Source organism: Oryctolagus cuniculus, chromosome 1, assembly GCF_051225735.1.
Source record: "Oryctolagus cuniculus isolate XC-2025 breed Fujian yellow rabbit chromosome 1, ASM5122573v1, whole genome shotgun sequence".
Classification (NCBI taxonomy): Eukaryota; Metazoa; Chordata; class Mammalia; order Lagomorpha; family Leporidae; genus Oryctolagus; species Oryctolagus cuniculus.
In genome coordinates this window covers 9,838,934-9,857,494 of record NC_142867.1, presented here as the reverse complement: position 1 = coordinate 9,857,494, position 18,561 = coordinate 9,838,934, and positions in this window count along the sequence as shown.

Sequence of the window (18,561 nt, the reverse complement as noted above, 5' to 3'; positions counted from 1 at the left end):
TTATTGTTAACTCACTATTTTTCATTCTACACATCTATAAAACTGATTAGCATCTACATCACTCACCCACACTTTAGGCTAATGCTTTCTCCTACCCCTTCTCCCAAGAACTCCAGAGACAGGCAATCAGATGGCAAATGCACAACTCCATTCAAGAACTCCACCATCATTTTAGAAGCAAGATATAGGAATTGAATACTTCTAGCTTACTCCACCTTCCATGAGCTTCACCATGGTTAATGGGCTCATCACCCAGGAAGTCACATGTGATGCAGAGTCATTGAGACTTCATATGCTCATATTAGTTTACTATGACTGCTGGAATAAACCACCATAAACCTACTGGTTTTAAACAATGTATTCTTTCACAGTTACAGAGGACAGAGTCCAAAATGAATAGCACTGTCACCAGGGTCACAGTCCCTTTGGAGGTTCAAATGGGGCACATGTCCAGGGCTGCTTCTAGCTCCTGGTTGCTGACCATTGTTCTTGTGGCTACGTGGCTGTAATGTATTTCCTTCTCCTTTTCTGTCTAAGTCAAATCTCTGTAACCTTCTTATAAAACACAGGGTATTGCAATTAGCAAACAACGTGTAACTATGAGTAACTGAGAATAATCTTCTTCATTTTAAAATTCTTAACTTGGTCATACTTGCAAGACTATTTTTTTTGCCATGTATAAGATTCACTAATTGCAGGGATTATGATATTGATGCATTCTGTGGGGGCAATACTCAGCCAGCCTAGCACATCTCTTAAGTGAAATTAGTTGATTCAAAATACAGCAAGACAAACCACACACATACACACACAGATTGAGAGAGAAAGAGAGAGAGAGAGAGAGAGAGAGAGAGAGAGAGAGAGTGTGTGCCTATGTTGGTTCATTCTCATCAGGGAAGGAGCTAGGAGTTGGGAGCTGGGAGTTGGGAGCTGGGACCTCAACTGAGACCTCTTTGATGAGTGGCATGGGACCCAATCATTTGAGCCATAACTGTTGCCTCCTAGCATCTGACTTGGCAAGAAGCTGGAGTTGGGAATTGAACCCAGGCACCCCATGGATATGAGATAAGGGCATCTTAACTGACATCCTAACCAGTAGACCAAATTCCTGCCCCTAGTTTGTTTCTTAATATTTAAGAGTTCACCAAATTCTTCCCTTTGCATTGCCACTGTATCATTTATGTGTGCCTTCATTTTGTCCTTACAGCCATCATTAGTATTTAGTGCATGTATTCCCAGGCTTACAACAAAGTCTCCTACATGGAGATACCCTTTAGTTACCATTCTACTTATTGATTGGAAACATGGAGATACCCTTTAGTTACCATTCTACTTATTGATTGGAAAGTGAGCCTTGTAACATTGGAATATGATCATGACAGTCACTTCAACAGCCTTCAAAGGACTGGAGGGCATGTGTTCTCAAATGTTTCAAGTAAGAGGACATATTCCAACCCTAAACCTACCATTGCATCATAATTATTACATATTTACATTCTGTTTAAAATTTCTACTTATTTATTTATTTATTTTATATATTTGGAAGGTAGAGAGACAGATATGGAGGAGGGGGAAGAGTGGAAGTCCACAAATGTCCACAATGACCAAGACTGGATTGGGCCAAAGCTGGGGTCCAGGAACTCAACACAGGTCTCCCACATGGGTGTCAGGAACCCAATTACTTGAGCCATTAACACTGCCTCTCAAGGTTCCTATTAGCAGGAAACATAAGTCAGAAGCTATAAGCGGGCATTGAATCCAGGTATTCCAATCTAGGATGTGGGCATTTAAGCCAGTGTCTTAACCACTAGGCTAAATGCCCACCCCAATAATTACTTTAAATATAAATGGACTAAGTTTCCTGTTCAAAATATCAAAATTGCTCAATGGATTAAAAAACAAGGTTCAACTGTGTGCTCTTTTTGGAAGCTTACTTTAGATTTAGGACATACAGAGGCTGAAAGCAGAGGTTATAAAAATATTCTATACAGATGGGAAACAAAAGGAAGCATGAATGGTTATATGCATATCAGGTGAAATGGATTTTAATTAAAAAACTGTCACAAGAGACAAAGTACATTATAGATGGTAAAAGAATCAACCCATCAGGAAGACAGAATAACTATGGATAACATCAAACATCAGAGCACTTAAATGTATAAAACAAGCATTGACAAACTGAGAAATAGAAAGCAATACATTAGTGGTAGTTGACTTGAATACTCTACTTTCAGTAATTATGGAGAAGCAGGTGGCACAGTGAATTATGCTGCAGATTGGGATGTTCACATCTTATGGTAGAGTGCCTGGTTCAAGTCCCAGCTACTCCACACATCCATTCCATCTTCCTTCTAATGAGCTTGTGAGGCAGTTGATGATTGCCCAAGTAGTTGGGCCCCTGCTACCCATGTGGGAGAGGCTGAGGGAAATCCTGGCTCTGGCTTTGGTCTGCCTAGCTTTGTGTGAGCATTTGGGAGCATGAATCAGTGGGTGGAAGATCTCTCGCTTTCTCTCTTCTCTCTGCGCGTCACCATGCCTTTTAACTAATTAACTAAACTTTAAAAATGAATAGAACATACAGTTAGTGGATCAGTAGGGAAACAGTGGACGTGAATAATACTGAAAACCAAATAGACTCAACTTGCATATGCAGGCATTCCATTTGGTAACAATAGAATAAAAGTTTTTCACAAGCATATGTATATTTCTCCAGGAGAGATTACATGTTAGGTCACATGAGAAGTCTGATTACATTTATAAAGAATAAAATAACAACAAATGTCTTTTCATAACAGTGCAATGAATCCAAAAACAAATTAGGGAAGGGAAACTGGAAAATTCACAAATAAAAGGAAATTAGCAGACTTTTAAACAAACAGTAGGTCCAAGGATAAGAAAAAAGAAAATCAGAAAATATCTAGAGACAAGTGGTAATGAAAACACAGAATACCAGTATTGCAGCATCCAGCAAAATCAGCACTCAGAAGGAAGTTCATATCTATAACTGGCTATATTACCAAAGAAGAAAGAAATCAAATACAGGAACTGAATTAATATCTATATCTATGATCTAGAAAAATAAGAATAGGGGATAGCATTGTGGCATAGTGGGGAAAGCCAATTCCTGAGAGGGTGGCATCCCCTGTGGTGCTGGTTTGTGTCCTGGCTGCTCTGTTTCCAATCTAGCTACCTGCTAATGGCCTGGGAAAAGCAGCAGAAGGCGGCTCAAGTGTTTGGCTCCTGACTCCTGGCTCCCAGTTTCAGCCTGGCCCAGTGCGGGGTGTTGGGACCATCTGGGGAGTGAATTAGAGAGTGGAAGATCTCTCTCTCGCTCTCCCCCTCTCTCTATAACTCTGACTTCCAAATAAATAAATAAATAAATAATCTTTGAAAAATATTCCCAATTGTAATTAAGAGCATTATGGAACAGTCTATATGAAGCACATCCTGGGAATTGACATATGAATAAACTAAGCCAAAAATTAACAGAAGATAGGCTATAACAAATATTAAAGTAGAAATAAATGAAATAGAAAAAAGACAAAAAATCAAGAAAATTAAGCGTTTTTAAAAATGATCAGTAAAATTGACAAATTCTTAAATAGACTAATAAAAAAGAGAGATGATTCAAACCCAAGTGAAATCATAAATGAAAGAATAGATGTTAAAACTGATAGCAAGTAAATAAAACTGTCATAGGAAATTATCATGAATTATTACATGCAAACAAATGAGTAACCTAGAAGAAGCAGATAAATTCCTAAGCATATACAAACTACAATGACAAAATCACAGGCATAGGAAGTGTGAATAGATCTATAATAATGATAAATGAATCAATAAACAAAATCTCCCAAAAAAGAAAAGTTGAGGATTGTATGACCTCATGGTGAAGTTTCCTACCATTGAGAAAACTCTGCAATTAATACACAATTATTCTTAGGTATTTAAATTTTAACTGAAAAGTGATCCCTGTTAGGAATTTGGAAAACATTATGTTGAGTGAAATAAGCCAATCCCAAAGGGACAAATAACACTTGTTCTCCTTGATAGGTGACAACTAACTGAGCACCAAAAAGGAAACCTTTTAAAGTGAAATGAACACTATGAGAAACGGTGACTTGATCAGCCCTCACCCTGACTGTTGATGAGCAGCTTAATATGTTATCCCTCTTAGTATTTTTTTTTGTTTGTTCTACTTAATACTTTTGGTTGAATACTGTAATCAATACACAATTCTTCTTAAGTGCTGAAACTTAACTGAAAAGTGATTGCTGTTAAATATAAGAGTGGGAATAAGAGAGGGAAGAGATGTGCAATTCGGGACATGCTCAAGCTGAATTACCTCAAACAATAGAGTTAGAAACATACCAGGGGATTCGAATTCAATCCCATCGAGATGGCATGTACCAATGCCATCTCACTAGTCCCAGTGATCAATTTCTGTTTACAATTGATCATAATGATAGGACTAAGAACCAAAGGGATCACATAAACAAGACTAGTGTCTGCAAATACTAGCTGATAGAATAAAAAAGGGAGAGAATGGTCCAACATGGGAAGTGAGATACACAGCAGACCCATAGAATGGCAGATGTCCTAATAGCACTCTGGCCTCAGAATCAGCCCTTAAGGCATGTGGATCCGGCTGAAATGCCCATGAGAGTATTTCAGGCATGGAAAGCCAAGACACTCTGGGGGAAAAAAAAACCTAAATGAAAGATCTCCACGAGTGAGATCCCAGTGGAAAGAATGAGTCATCAAAGAAGGAGGTACCTTTCTCTGAAGGGAGGAGAGAACTTCCACTTTGACCATGGCCTTGTCTAAATATGATAAGAGTCAGTGAACTCAGGGGGCTTCCATAGCCTTGGCAGCTCATGACAAGAGCCTAGGGTGATTACTGATGCCATAAACAAGAGTGTCAATTTGTTAAGTCAACAACAGGAGTCACTGTGCACTTACTCCTCATGTAGGATCTTTGTCCTTAGTGTGCTGTACATGGAGATTTCATGCTATAACTAGTACTCAAACAGTATTTTTCACTTTATGTTTCTGTGTGGGAGCAAACTGTTGAAATCTTTACTTAATATATGCTAAACTGATCTTCTGTATATAAAGAGAACTGAAAATGAATCTTGATGTGAATGGAAGGGGAGAGGGAGTGGGAAAGGGGAGGGTTGTGGGTGGGAGGGACGTTATGGGGGGAAGCCATTGTAATCAATATTCTGTACTTCGGAAATTTATATTCATTAAATAAAAGTTAAAAAAAAAGAAAGCAGAAAAAAAAAGAAAAAATAACTGAAATCAATCTTATTCAAATTCTTCCAAAACATTGCAGTAACTTCAAACAGCCCTTGTCTGGACTGTTGACGAATTGTTTTTTGTTTTGTTTTGTTTTTGTTTTTCATACAAAACAATGAACTCTTTACCTAGAATAGAGTTAATCCTCTGTACATAAAGTTAAATGAAAATAGATTTTGGTGAAAAACAAGTCAGGGGACAGGAGAGTGAAGAGGAAGAGGTGTGGGAGAGTGGGTAGGAAGATAGGTAAGGTGGGAAGAATTACTATGTTCCTAATGTTGTATTTATGAAATGCATGCAAATAAGAAAAAGCAATGCTAGCAGGAGAGCCAGCATTGTGGTGTAGTGGGCTAAGCTTCCACCTGCAATGCCAGCATCCTATACGGGTGCAAGTTTGAGGCCTGGCTGTTCCACTTCTCATCCAGCTCCCTGTTAATGTGCCTTGGAAAGTGGCAGAAAATGGCTCAAGTGCTTGGGACCCTATCCCCTCATTGGAGACCTAGAAGAAGCTCCAGATTCCTAGCTTTAGCCTGGCCCAACCCTTGCCATTGCTACCACATGGGGAGTGAGCCAGTGGATGGAAGATACCTCTCCTCTGCTGCCTTCTCCTCTATCTGTAACTTTCCCTTTCAAATTAAAAAAGTGAAAAAGTGAAGCTAGGGTCAAGATTCTGACAATCTTGGGATTACAAAGACTGTCTCAAGGTTTCAAAACTATAAGATGCCAATAAACATTTTTAACATTGCTATGTCTGAAATAATATAATAAACAGTTTACTGGATAAGTTTTCAAACACATCATGATAAAGGTTTTCTTTTTTTAACTTTTATTTAACAAATATAAATTTCCAAAGTACAGCTTTTGGATTACAGTGGCTTCCCACCCCCATAACTTCCCTCCCACCCGAAACCGTCCCCTCTCCTGCTCTCTCCCCTTCCATTCATATCAAGATTCATTTCCAATTCTCTTTATATACAGAAGATTGATTTAGTATATATTAAGTAAAGATTCAAAAGTTTGCACCCACACAGAAAGACAAAGTGTAAAGTACTGTTTGAGTACTAGTTGTAGCATTAATTCACATTGGACAACACATTAAGGACAGAGATTTTACATGGGGAGTAAGTGAACAGCGACTCCTGTTGTTGACGTAACAAAAAGACATTCTTGTTTATGGCGTCAGTAATCACCCTAGGCTGTTGTCATGAGTTGCCAAGGCTATGGAAGTCTTTTGAGTTCAACAACTCCGATCTTATTTCGACAAGGTTATAGTCAAAGTGGAGGTTCTCTCCTCCCTTCAGAGAAAGGTACCTCCTTCTTTGATGGCCCGTTCTTTCCGCTGGGATCTCACTCGCGGAGATCTTTCATTTAGGTCATTTTTTCTTTTGCCAGAGTGTCTTGGCTTTCCATGCCTACAATACTCTCATGGGCTCTTCAGCCATATCTCAATGCCTTAAGGGCTGATTCTGAGGCCAGAGTGCTGTTTAGGACATCTGCCATTCTATGAGTCTGCTGTGTATCCCGCTTCCCATGTTGGATCGTTCTCTCCCTTTTTTATTCTGTCAGTTAGTATTAGTAGACACTAGCCTTGTTTATGTGATCCCTTTGACTCTTAATCATATAATTATGATCTATTGTGAACTGAAACTGATCACTTGGACTAGTGAGATGGCATTAGTACATGCCACGTTGATGGGATTAAATTGGAATCCCCTGGCACGTTTCTAACTCTACCATTTCGGGCAAGTCAGATTGAGCATGTCCCAAATTGTACATCTCCTCCATCTCTTATTCCCACTCTTATATTTAACAGAGATTACTTTCAGTTAATTTTTTTTTTTTGACAGGCAGAGTGGACAGTGAGAGAGAGAGACAGAGAGAAAGGTCTTCCTTTGCCGTTGGTTCACCCTCCAATGGCCGCCGCGGCCGTAGCTCCATGGCCAGCACACCGCGCTGATCCGATGGCAGGAGCCAGGAGCCAGGTGCTTCTCCTGGTCTCCCAGGGGGTGCAGGGCCCAAGCACTTGGGCCATCCTCCACTGCACTCCCTGGCCACAGCAGAGAGCTGGCCTGAAAGAGGGGCAACCGGGACAGAATCCGGCACCCCAACCGGGACTAGAACCTGGTGTGCCGGCGCCGCTAGGCAGAAGATTAGCCTAGTGAGCTGCGGCGCCGGCCAACTTTCAGTTAAATTTAAATGACTAAGAATAATTGTGTGTTAATTAAAGAGTTCAACCAATGGTATAAGTAGAACAAAAAAATAATAAAAGGGATAAAGTATGAAGTTTTTCCTCGACAGTCAGGACAAGGGCTGATCAAATCACCATTTCTCATAGTGTCCATTTCACTTCCACAGGTTTCCTTTTTGGTTCTCAGATAGTTGTCACCAATTAGGGAGAACATATGATATTTGTCCCTTGGACTGGCTTATTTCACTCCGTATAATATTTTCCAGATTCCTCCATTTTGTTGCAAATGAGTGGATTTCATTGTTTTTGACTGCTGTATAGTATTCTACAGAGTACATGTCCCATAATTTCTTTATCCAGTCTTTGTTAATGGGCATTTAGGTTGATTCCAGGTCTTAGCTATTGTGAATTGAGGTCTTAGCTATTGTGTATTTTTTTTGACAGAGTGGACAGTGAGAGAGAGAGACAGAGAGAAAGGTTTTCCTTTGCCATTGGTTCACCCTCCAATGGCCTCCGTGGCTGGTGCACTGCAGCTGGTGCACCACGCTGATCCGAAGGCAGGAGCCAGGTGCTTCTCCTGGCCTCCCATGGGGTGCAGGGCCCAAGCACTTGGGCCATCCTCCACTGCACTCCCTGGCCACAGCAGAGAGCTGGCCTGGAAGAGGGGCAACCTGGATAGAATCAAGCTCGGGGTGCCGGTGCTGTAGGCGGAGGATAACCTATTGAGCCGCGGCGACAGCCGAATTTATTACAATAAACATTGAGGTATACACAGTTTTTTGTTTGCCAATTTAATTTCCTTTGGGTAAATTCCAAGGAGTGGGATGGCTGGGTTGTATGGTAGGGTTATATTCAGGTTTCTGAGGAATCTCCAGACTGACTTCCATAATGGCTTTACCAGTTTGCCTTTCCACCAACAGTGGGTTAGTGTCCCTTTTTCCCCACATCCTCGCCAGCATCTGTTGTTGGTAGATTTCTGTATGTGAGCCATTCTAACCGGGGTGAGGTGAAACCTCATTGTGGTTTTGATTTGCATTTCCCTGATTGCTAGTGATCCTGAACATTTTTTCATGTGCCTGTTGGCCATTTGGATTTCCTCTTTTGAAAAATATCTATTGTGGTCCTTTGCCCATCTCTGAAGTGGGTTGTTCATTTTGTTGTTGTGGAGTTCTTGATCTCTTTGTAGATTCTGGTTATTAATCCTTTATCTGTTGCATTGTTTGCAAATATATTTTCCCATTTTGTTGGTTGCCTCTTCACTTTCCTGACTGTTTCTTTTGCAGTACAGAAACTTCTCAATTTGTTGCAATCCCAATAGTTAATTTTGGCTTTGACTGCCAGTGCCTTCTGGGTCTTTTCCAAGAAGTCTTTGCCTGTGCCTATATCTTGCAGGGTTTCTCCAATGTTCTCAAATAATTTGATGGTGTCATGTAGTAGATTTAGATCTTTAATCCATTGGATTTTCATTTAAGGTGTAAGGTAGGGGTTTGCTTCAAGATTCTGCACGTGGAAATCCTGTTTTCACAGCACCATATTTTGAATAAACTGTCCTTACTCCAGGAATTGGTTTTAGATCCTTGATGATGGCTGTAGATGGATTTCTGGTGTTTCTATTCTGTTCTATTGGTCTTTCCATCTGTTTCTATACCAGTACCATGCTGTTTTGATTATAACTGCCCTGTAGTATGTCCTGAAATCTGGTATTGTGATGTCTCCAGCTTTGTTTTTTTTTTTTCTGACAGGCAGAGTGGACAGTGAGAGAGACACAGAGAGAAAGGTCTTCCTTTGCCATTGGTTCACCCTCCAATGGCTGCCGCAGCCGGCGCACCGCACTGATTCGATGGCAGGAGCCAGGTGCTTATCCTGGTCTCCCATGGGGTGCAGGGCCCAAGCACTTGGGCCATCCTCCACTGCACTCCCTGGCCACAGCAGAGAGCTGGCCTGGAAGAGGGGCAACCGGGACAGAATCCGGCACCCCGACCAGGACTAGAATCCGGTGTGCCAGCTCACAAGGCAGAGGATTAGCCTATTGCGCTGTGGCGCCGGCCCCAGCTTTGTTTTTGTTGTACAAGATTGATTTATCTATTTGAGGTCTCCTGTGTCTCCATATGAATTTTAGCATCCCCTTTTCCAGATCTGAGAAGAATATCTTTGGTATTTTCATTGGTATCACATTGAATCTATGAATTGCTTTTGGGAGAATGGACATTTTGATGATGTTGATTCTTCCAATCCATGAGCATGGAAGATTTTTCCATTTTTTGGTATCCTCTTCTATTTCTTTCTTTCAGATTTTGTAATTCTCGTTGTAGAGATCTTTGACATCCTTGGTTAAGTTTATTCCAAGGTATTTGATTGTTTTTGCGGCTATTGTGAATGGGATTGATCTTAGAAGTTCTTCCTCAGCCGTGGTATTGGCTGTGTATACAAAGTCTGTTAATTTTTGTGCATTGCTTTTATATCCTGCTACTTTGCCAAACTCTTCTAGGAGTTCCAATAGTCTCTTAGTAGAGTTCTTGGATCCCCTAAATAAAGAATCATATCATCTGCAAGGAGGGATAGTTTGAATTCTGCCTTCAAAATTTGTATCCTTTTTATTTCCTTTTCTTACATAATGGCTCTGGCTAAAACTTCCAGAACTATATTGAATAGCAATCATGAGAGTAGGCATTCCTGTCTGGTACCAGATCTCAGTGGAAAAGCTTCTGACTTTTCCCCATGCAATAGGATGCTAGCCTTGTGTTTTTCATAAATTGCTTTGATTGTATTGAGGAATGTTCCTTCCATACCAGTTTGCTTAGAGTTTTCATCATGAAAGGGTGTTGTATTTTATCAAGTGCTTTCTCTGCGTCTATTGAGATAATCACATGGTTTTTCTTCTGCAGTCTGTTAATGTGGTGTATCACATTGATTGTTTTGCACACATTAAACCATCCCTGCATACCAGGGGTAAATCCCATTTGGTCGAGGTGGATGATCTTTCTGATGTGTTGTTGCATTCTATTGGCGAGAATTTTATTGAGGATTTTTGCATCTATGTTCATCAGGGATATTGGTCTGTAATATTCTTTCAAGCTGCATCTTTCTCCAGCTTAGGGATTAAGGTGATGCTGGCTTCATAGAAAGAATTTGTGAGGATTCCCTGTTTTTCAATTGTTCTGATTTGTATGAGAAGAATTGGAGATAGTTGTTCTTTAAATGTCTGGTATAATTCAGCAGTGAATCCATCTGGTCCTGGGCTTTTCTTTGTTGGGAGGGCCTTTATCAGTGTTTCAATTTCTGTCTCAGTTATGGGTCTATTTAGGTTTTCTATGTCTTCGTGGTTCAATTTTGGTAGATTGCATGTGTCCAGAAATCTGTCCATTTCTGATAGATTTTCTTGTTTGCTGACATACAACTCTTTGTAGTAATTTCTGATGATTCTTTTTATTTCTGTGGTGTCTGTTGTTATGTTTCCTTTTTCATCTCTGATTTTATTGATTTGGGTCTTTTCTCTTCTTTTTTTTAGTTAGTTGGGCCAATAGGGTGTCAATTTATTTATTTTTTCAAAAATCCAGTTCTTCATTTGACTGATTTTTTATAAATTTTCTTTGGATTCAATCCTGTTGATTTCTTCTCTGATTTTCATTATGTCTATTCTCCTACTAGATTTGCATCTGGTTTGCTGCAGTTTTTCTAGATCCTTGAGATGAATTGAAAGCTCATTTATTTGGTGCCTTTCCAATTTCTTGATGTAGGCACCTATTGATATAAACTTTCCTCTCAACACTGCTTTTGCCATATCCCATAAGTTTTGATATGTTGTGTTTTTACCCTCATTTACTTCCAGAATTTTTTTGATTTCTCTTTTGATTTCTTGAATGACCCAGTGTTCATTCAGGAGCATGTTGTTCAGTCTCCATATGTTTGCATACTTTCTAGGGTTTCCTGAGTTGCTAATTTCCAGCTTCATTCCGCTGTGGTCTGAGAAGCTGCATGGTATGTTTCTAATTCTTTTAAATTTGCTGAGACTTGCTTTATATGATCAATCCTAGAGAAGGTTCCATGAACTACTGAGAAGAATGTAAATTCTTTAAATGTAGGTTTGAAAGTTCTGTATATATCTGTTAGATCCATTTGGGCAATAGTGTCGATTAAATCTGCTGTTTCCTTGTTGATCTTCTGTCTGGTTGCTCTGTTTCTAAGAGTGGAGTATTGAAGTCCCACAATACTATTGTATTGAAATCTAAGTCTCCCTTTAAGTTTCTTAACATATCTTTTAAAAAGACCGGTGCCCTGTAATTAGGTGCATATTCATTGATAATAGTTACATCTTCCTGCTGAATTGATCCCTTAATCATTATATAGTGCCCCTCTTTGTCTCTCTTAACAGTTTTTGTGTTAAAGTTTATTTTGTCTGATATTAATATGGCTACACCTGCTCTTTTTTCATTTCTGTTGGCATGGAATATCTTTTTCCAACCTTTCACTTTCAGTCTGCATGCATCTTTGTTGGAAAGATGTGTTTCTTTTAAGCAGCAAATAGATGGGTTTTGTTCCTTAATCCATTCAGCCAATCTGTGTCTTTTAACTGGAGAGTTGAGGCCATTAACTTTCAATGTGACTATTGATAGGCAATAACTCTGCCCTGTCATTTTCCCAAAGATATTTCTAATATATGCTTTGAACTTCCTGTGATCTTTTGCTGTGAGGTTTCCTTCCTTTACCTTCTTTCATATTGATGACCGTGTTTCTGTGTTTCTGTGTGAAACACATCTTTAAGCATCTTTTTTTTTGTATGTATTTTTTTTTATCTTTTATTTAATGAACATAAATTTCCAAAGTACGACTCATGGGTTACAATGGCTTCCCCCCCCATACCGTCCCTCCCACCCACAACCCTCCCCTTTCCCACTCCCTCTCCCCTTCCATTCACATCAAGATTCATTTTCGATTATCTTAATATACAGAAGATCCGTTTAAGCATCTTTTGCAGGGCTGGACGAGTGGCGACAAATTCTTTCGTTTTCTGTTTGCTATGAAAGGTCTTTATTTCACCATCATTCACAAACGAGAGCTTAGCAGGATATAATATTCTGGGCTGGCAGTTTTTCTCTCTTAGTGCCTGGGCTATGTCTCGCCATGCCTTCCTAGCCTGTAGGGTTTCTGAAGAGAAATCTGCTGTGAGTCTAATTGGAGATCCTCCTAGGGTAAGTAATCTGACATTTTTCTCTTGCACATTTTAGAATCTTTTCTTTATGTTTCACTGTGGTGAGTGTGATTACAACGTGTCGTGGTGAGGATCTTTTTTGGAAATGTTTTTTAGGGGTTCTATGAGCTTCCTGTACTTGGAAGTCTCTGTCCTTCTCCAAACCCAGGACATTTTCTGCTAGTATCTCACTAAAAAGGCCTTCTCGCTGTTAAATATAAGAGTGGGAATAAGAGAGGGAAGAGATGTGCAATTCGGGACATGCTCAAGCTGACTTGCCCCAAACGGTAGAGTTAGAAACATACAAGGGGATTCCAATTCAATCCCATCAAGGTGGTGTGTACCAATGCCATCTCACTAGTCCAGGTGATCAATATCTGTTCACAATTGATCATAATGATAGGACTAAGAACCAAAGGGATCACATAAACAAGACTAGTGTCTGCAAATACTAACCGATAGAATAAAAAAGGGAGAGAATGATCCAACATGGGAAGCGAGATACACAGCAGACTCATAGAATGGCAGATGTCCTAAACAGCACTCTGGCCTCAGAATCAGCTCTTAAGGCATGCGGAGCCGGCTGAAAAGTCCATGAGAGTATTTCAGGCATAGAAAGCCAAGACACTCTTTGGGGAAATAAAAAAAAAAAACCTAAATGAAAGATCTCCATGAGTGAGATCCCAGTGGAAAGAACAGGTCATCAAAGAAGGAGGTACCTTTCTCTGAAGGTAGGAGAGAACTTCCACTTTAACTACGACCTTGTCTAAATATCATCAGAGTCGGTGAACTCAAAAGGCTTCCATAGCCTTGGCAACTCATGACAAGAGCCTAGGGTAATTACTGATGCCATAAACAAGAGTGTCAATTTGTTAAGCCAACAACAGGAGTCACTGTGCACTTACTCCTCATGTAGGACCTCTGTCCTTAATGTGCTGTACATTGAGATTTAATGCTATAACTAGTACTCAAACAGTATTTTTCACTTTATGTTTTTGTGTGGGAGCAAACTGTTGAAATCTTTACTTAATATATGCTAAACTGATCTTCTGTATATAAAGAGAATTGAAAATGAATCTTGATGTGATTGGAAGGGGAGAGGGAGCAGGAAAGGTGAGGGTTGTGGGTGGGAGGGAATTTATGGGGGGGAAGCCAATGTAATCCATAAGCTGTACTTTGGAAATTTATATTCATTAAATAAAAGTTAAAAAAAAATAAAAAGGCCTTCTAATCCTTTCTCCCTCTCCATGTCTTCAGGAACTCCTAGAACCTGAATGTTGCATTTTTTAATAGTATCCTGTAGATTCCCAACACTATTTTTTAGATTTCTGATTTCCTCTTCTTGTCTTTGTTTTGACTGTGTACTTTCTTGTTCTCTGTCTTCTAAGTCTGATATTCTCCCTTCTGCTTCACTGATTCTGTAATTAAGGCTCTCAAATGCATTTGTCATTTGATCTATTGAATTCTTCATTTCATTTTGATTTCTCTTCACTATCACAATTTCATGTTCTACTAGTTTCTTCATTTCATTTTGATTTCTCCTTAAGATCTCATTTTCATAAGAGAGATTTTCTACCCTGTCCATTAAGGATTTCTGTAGTCAAGAATTTGTTTTTGAGAACTTCTAGATACTCTTATCGTAAATTTTTGAAATCTGTATCTTGCATTTCTTCTATCTCATCATCTTCATAATCTTGGATTGGTGTGTCTTGTTCATTTGGAGGCGTCATGATGTTTTCCTTGTTCTTTTTTTCTCAGTTTCTGCGTTTGTTGCTTGGGTTGTGGAGATATTCTTTGGTTTTCTCCTCGCTGTGGTGGTTTTCTGTCGTTATATTATGACTCTAGATTAAGTGGACTGTCTGCGTTTGATGAATCTCTAGAGGCTTGTGATGTGTGTGGCCTTAGATCTCTGTTTGTTTTTTCAGGGTTAAGGGCGTGCCAAAGGTGATACATCCAGATTAGGAGTGGTAAATCTCTCTCTCTCTTTCTTTCTCTCTCTCTCTCCCCCTCCCTCCCTCCCTCTCTCTCTCTTTCTCTCTTATTCAGAAGGGAAGTAATTCTGCACAGCTGAACAGAATTGAAGGCAGTGTCTGAGCTCTGGCGCCTGTGGGTATAATATTCGTCTGCTCTGTCCCAAGGACCACACAAAGGATCTGTGCAGTCCTTAGTGTAAGCTCAAATTCCCCTGCAATCCCCATCAGGTTGCAAACGTTACCGAGTTTGTGGCGTCTCCCACCAAGTACTCACATCTCAGGCACTCCGTGAATTCTCTCACAGACCCTCAGTTTTTTTTTCACAGTCTCAGTTCATTATCTCCACACATTCACTAGGTCTTAACCTCCTGTTATTTTTCCCCACTAAAGTCAGGTTTTTCTGTTTTGTTGAGGGCAGGCACAGCCCTGAGGTGGCGCAGCTTTTACATATGACCAAAAATTGCACCTGCTCTTTGTCTTGCTCGCCTTTGTAAGGTGAGAGGAGAGAGAGAATCATGTCTGTACTGGTTCCTTTTATATTTTTCTCTCTCTTCTAGTTAGCCTGGTGAACTTTCCCCCACGGGGCTTCAAGCCTCGTTCCATCTAGGCTCTTCCTGCCGCTTCCCCGCCAGTGTCTCAGGCTACTGAAGTTTCGGCTCACCTCCCTTTCCAGCGCTGGTGCATAGACTCGGCTGCTAGGGTCTTGAGCCATGGACGCCTGAGCCCTCCACTTAGGTCCACTTTGTCCAACTAGTTCCGGAAGAGTTTCCTCTGCAGTTTTTTCCCTAACTCTTCCCTGAAACTACAGTGTCTCCACTTTTATTTTATTGATTTTTTGTTTTTAATTTTTTTGACAGGCAGAGTGGACAGTGAGAGAGAGAGACAGAGAGAAAGGTCTTCCTTTTTCTGTTGGTTCACTTCCCAATGGCCTCTGCGGCCGGCACACTGCGGCCCGCGCACTGCGCTGATCTGAAAGCAGGAGCCAGATGCTTCTCCTGGTCTCCCATGGGGTGCAGGGCCCAAGCACTTGGGCCATCCTCCACTGCACTCCCTGGCCACAGCAGAGAGCTGGCCTGGAAGAGGGGCAACCGGGACAGAATCCGGTGCCCTGACCGGGACTAGAACCCGGTGTGCCGGCGCCGCAGGTGGAGGATTAGCCTATTAATTCGTGGCACCAGCCCTCCACTTTTATTAAACTATCTTTTCCTGGGCTATCAGATTCCTCCCTCCCTATTTCGCCAACTTGGGTGTTTTTGCTTTTATTGCCTATATTTTTTTGGTTCTCATCCAATACCCATCCTATACCCATCTCTTGGAGTGTGTCACTTACTTTTTTTTTTTTTTTTGACAGGCAGAGTTCAGAGTTAGACAGTGAGAGAGAGACAGAGAGAAAGGTCTTCCTTTGCCGTTGGTTCACCCGCCAAAATGGCCACTATGGCTGGGGCGCTGTGCTGATCCGAAGCCAGGAGCCAGGTGCTTCTCCTGGTCTCCCATGCGGGTGCAGGGCCCAAGCACTTGGGCCATCCTCCACTGCACTCCCGGGGCACAGCAGAGAGCTGGACTGGAAGAGGAGCAACCAGGACAGAATCTGGCGCCCCAACTGGGATTAGAACCCGGTGTGCCTGCGCCGCAGGTGGAGGATTAGCCTAGTGAGTCACGGCACCAGCCTCACTTATGTTTTCATCTATTAATTTGAGATTCAGGTCTTATATTTAGATCCTTGATACATTCTGACTTGATTTTTGTATAGATTAGGTATAAGATGGGTATCTCCCCCTAAGCCCAAACCTCTGCCCATGGAAATACAATTTTCCAAACATCATTTATTGAAAAGAATGCCCTTTCTTCAGGGAGTGTTTTAGTACTTTTGTCAAAGCAAGTTAGCTGTAGATACATGGATTTACTTTTGTGGTTTTTTATCCTGTTCCATTGGTCTGTATGCTTGTTTTTATGACCAGCTGTTTTACCTCTGGGAATATATCAAAAAGAATGAAGTCAGTTTATGTAAAACATACCTGTACTACCATGTTTACTTGGCCCAATTCACAATTGCAAAGATATGGAATCAATTTAGATGTCTATCAACTGATGAATGGACAAGGAAAATATGACATATATATGTATGTAATGAAATATTACTCTGATATAAAAAGAATGAAATTGTGACATTTGCAAAAATTTGATGAAATTAGAGATCATTATGCTAAATTAAATAGGTCAGACACAGAAAGATAAATTCAGGGCCATCCCTGTGGTATAGAGGGTAAAGTCACCATCTGCAATGCTGACATCCCAAATGGGTACCTGTTTGAGTCCCAGTTGCTCCACTTCAGATCTAGCTTTGCCTAGGAAAGCAGTAGTAGATGGCTCAAGTCCTTGGGCCTATGTACTCATGTAGGAGACCTGGAAGAAACTCCTGGCTCCTGGCTCCTGGCTTCAGATCAGCTCAGCTCCTACCCTTGTGGCCATCTGGGGAGTGAACCAGCGATGGAAGACTTTTCTCTCTTTTTCTGCCTTTCTGTAACTCTGCCTTTCAAACAAATAAATAAAAAAAGAAAAACTCAATATGCTTTTTCTCAAATGTGGAAGTTAACATGTATAGAGATAGCATAAAATGTGTGAATGTCATTTTATCTAGTACATCTATATAATATATAGTTATAAATGTTGTTTTTACTGAATTAACCATCTACATAATAGTATAACCTACTTTCTCACTTTATGATCCTTGTCATGAATTCTAGATTTTGTCATATTAATAATATTAAATATTAATATTTAAGAACAATATGTATGTATATAATATTTACATATAAAGTGAATAGAAAATGTTAAAAATTGTTAAATGCAAAATAGACAAATATTAAAAATGTAATTCAAAGAGGAACACACTCTTTAGGAGCTATGAATTCTCCAGGAGGGGGAGCTTAGCAAAGAGGGTAATAGCTGACTTGGATCATGAAGAATTTATTGGATGGGGATTATGGAAGGAGGATGTAAGGCTTTCCAATTGTCTGGAGAAACCTGGGCAAAGGCCTGGATGTGAGCCCATCAAGTGAATGATAAAGAGGCCCATGCTCCTGCTGGAATCTTGGTATACCGAGGCCCTGTTCTCAGTTCACTGAGTGTGAGGTTAGTGCTAGCATAACTCATTATTCATCACAAAGGCTCATACTTTAGATATTTCCCTAGTACAGGTTTTCTCAACATTGCCCTACTGACATTGGAGGCTGACCTGTGAAGGTGGGGTGCTGCTAAGTGTGTCTTACATTTAACTCCAACAGCATACCACTACCATTCAGTTATGATAATCAAACACATTTCCGGAGATTGAGAATGTCTATGGCATGTGTGAAAGTGTGGGGGATAAAACTAAGGGAGTTGAGAATTCCTGTTCTGACAGCCGAAATACTTATATAAATTTCCCCGTATACCTCTTCTAATGCCTCTATAGGCAGTTGCTCACAAGTATGGGATGCTCATGGTTCACAGAAAAGTGTGGGCATGGAAGTGGGGAATAATTGCTAACTCATTGGAGTAATTATGGGTCCAGAAACTTAATGAACCAAATGAAATATCACTTTGTATAGTGATCAAATATTTGATCACACTTATCTGGCAAGTTGTGTAAAGTTCAAAGTTTGGTGAGGAAGCCAAGTTGAGTCAGCCAAGGTCTGGCACCTGACCCTGGTCCTGCTTCCAAATCTAACTCCTGGAATTAGATCATTAGTTGAATCATGATTAGATCATGTCATGGTAAAATATCCTTTTCTTGCTCCTTTCTTGACCCCCAAATCCTTATCCAGGAAAATGCAAAAGTGATTGTAGTGCCCACGATGCTACACAGATATCTAGATTTAGTCTGGGGTTTGATAACTGCTTTTAGTGAAAATTTAAATTTAAATGAGCTC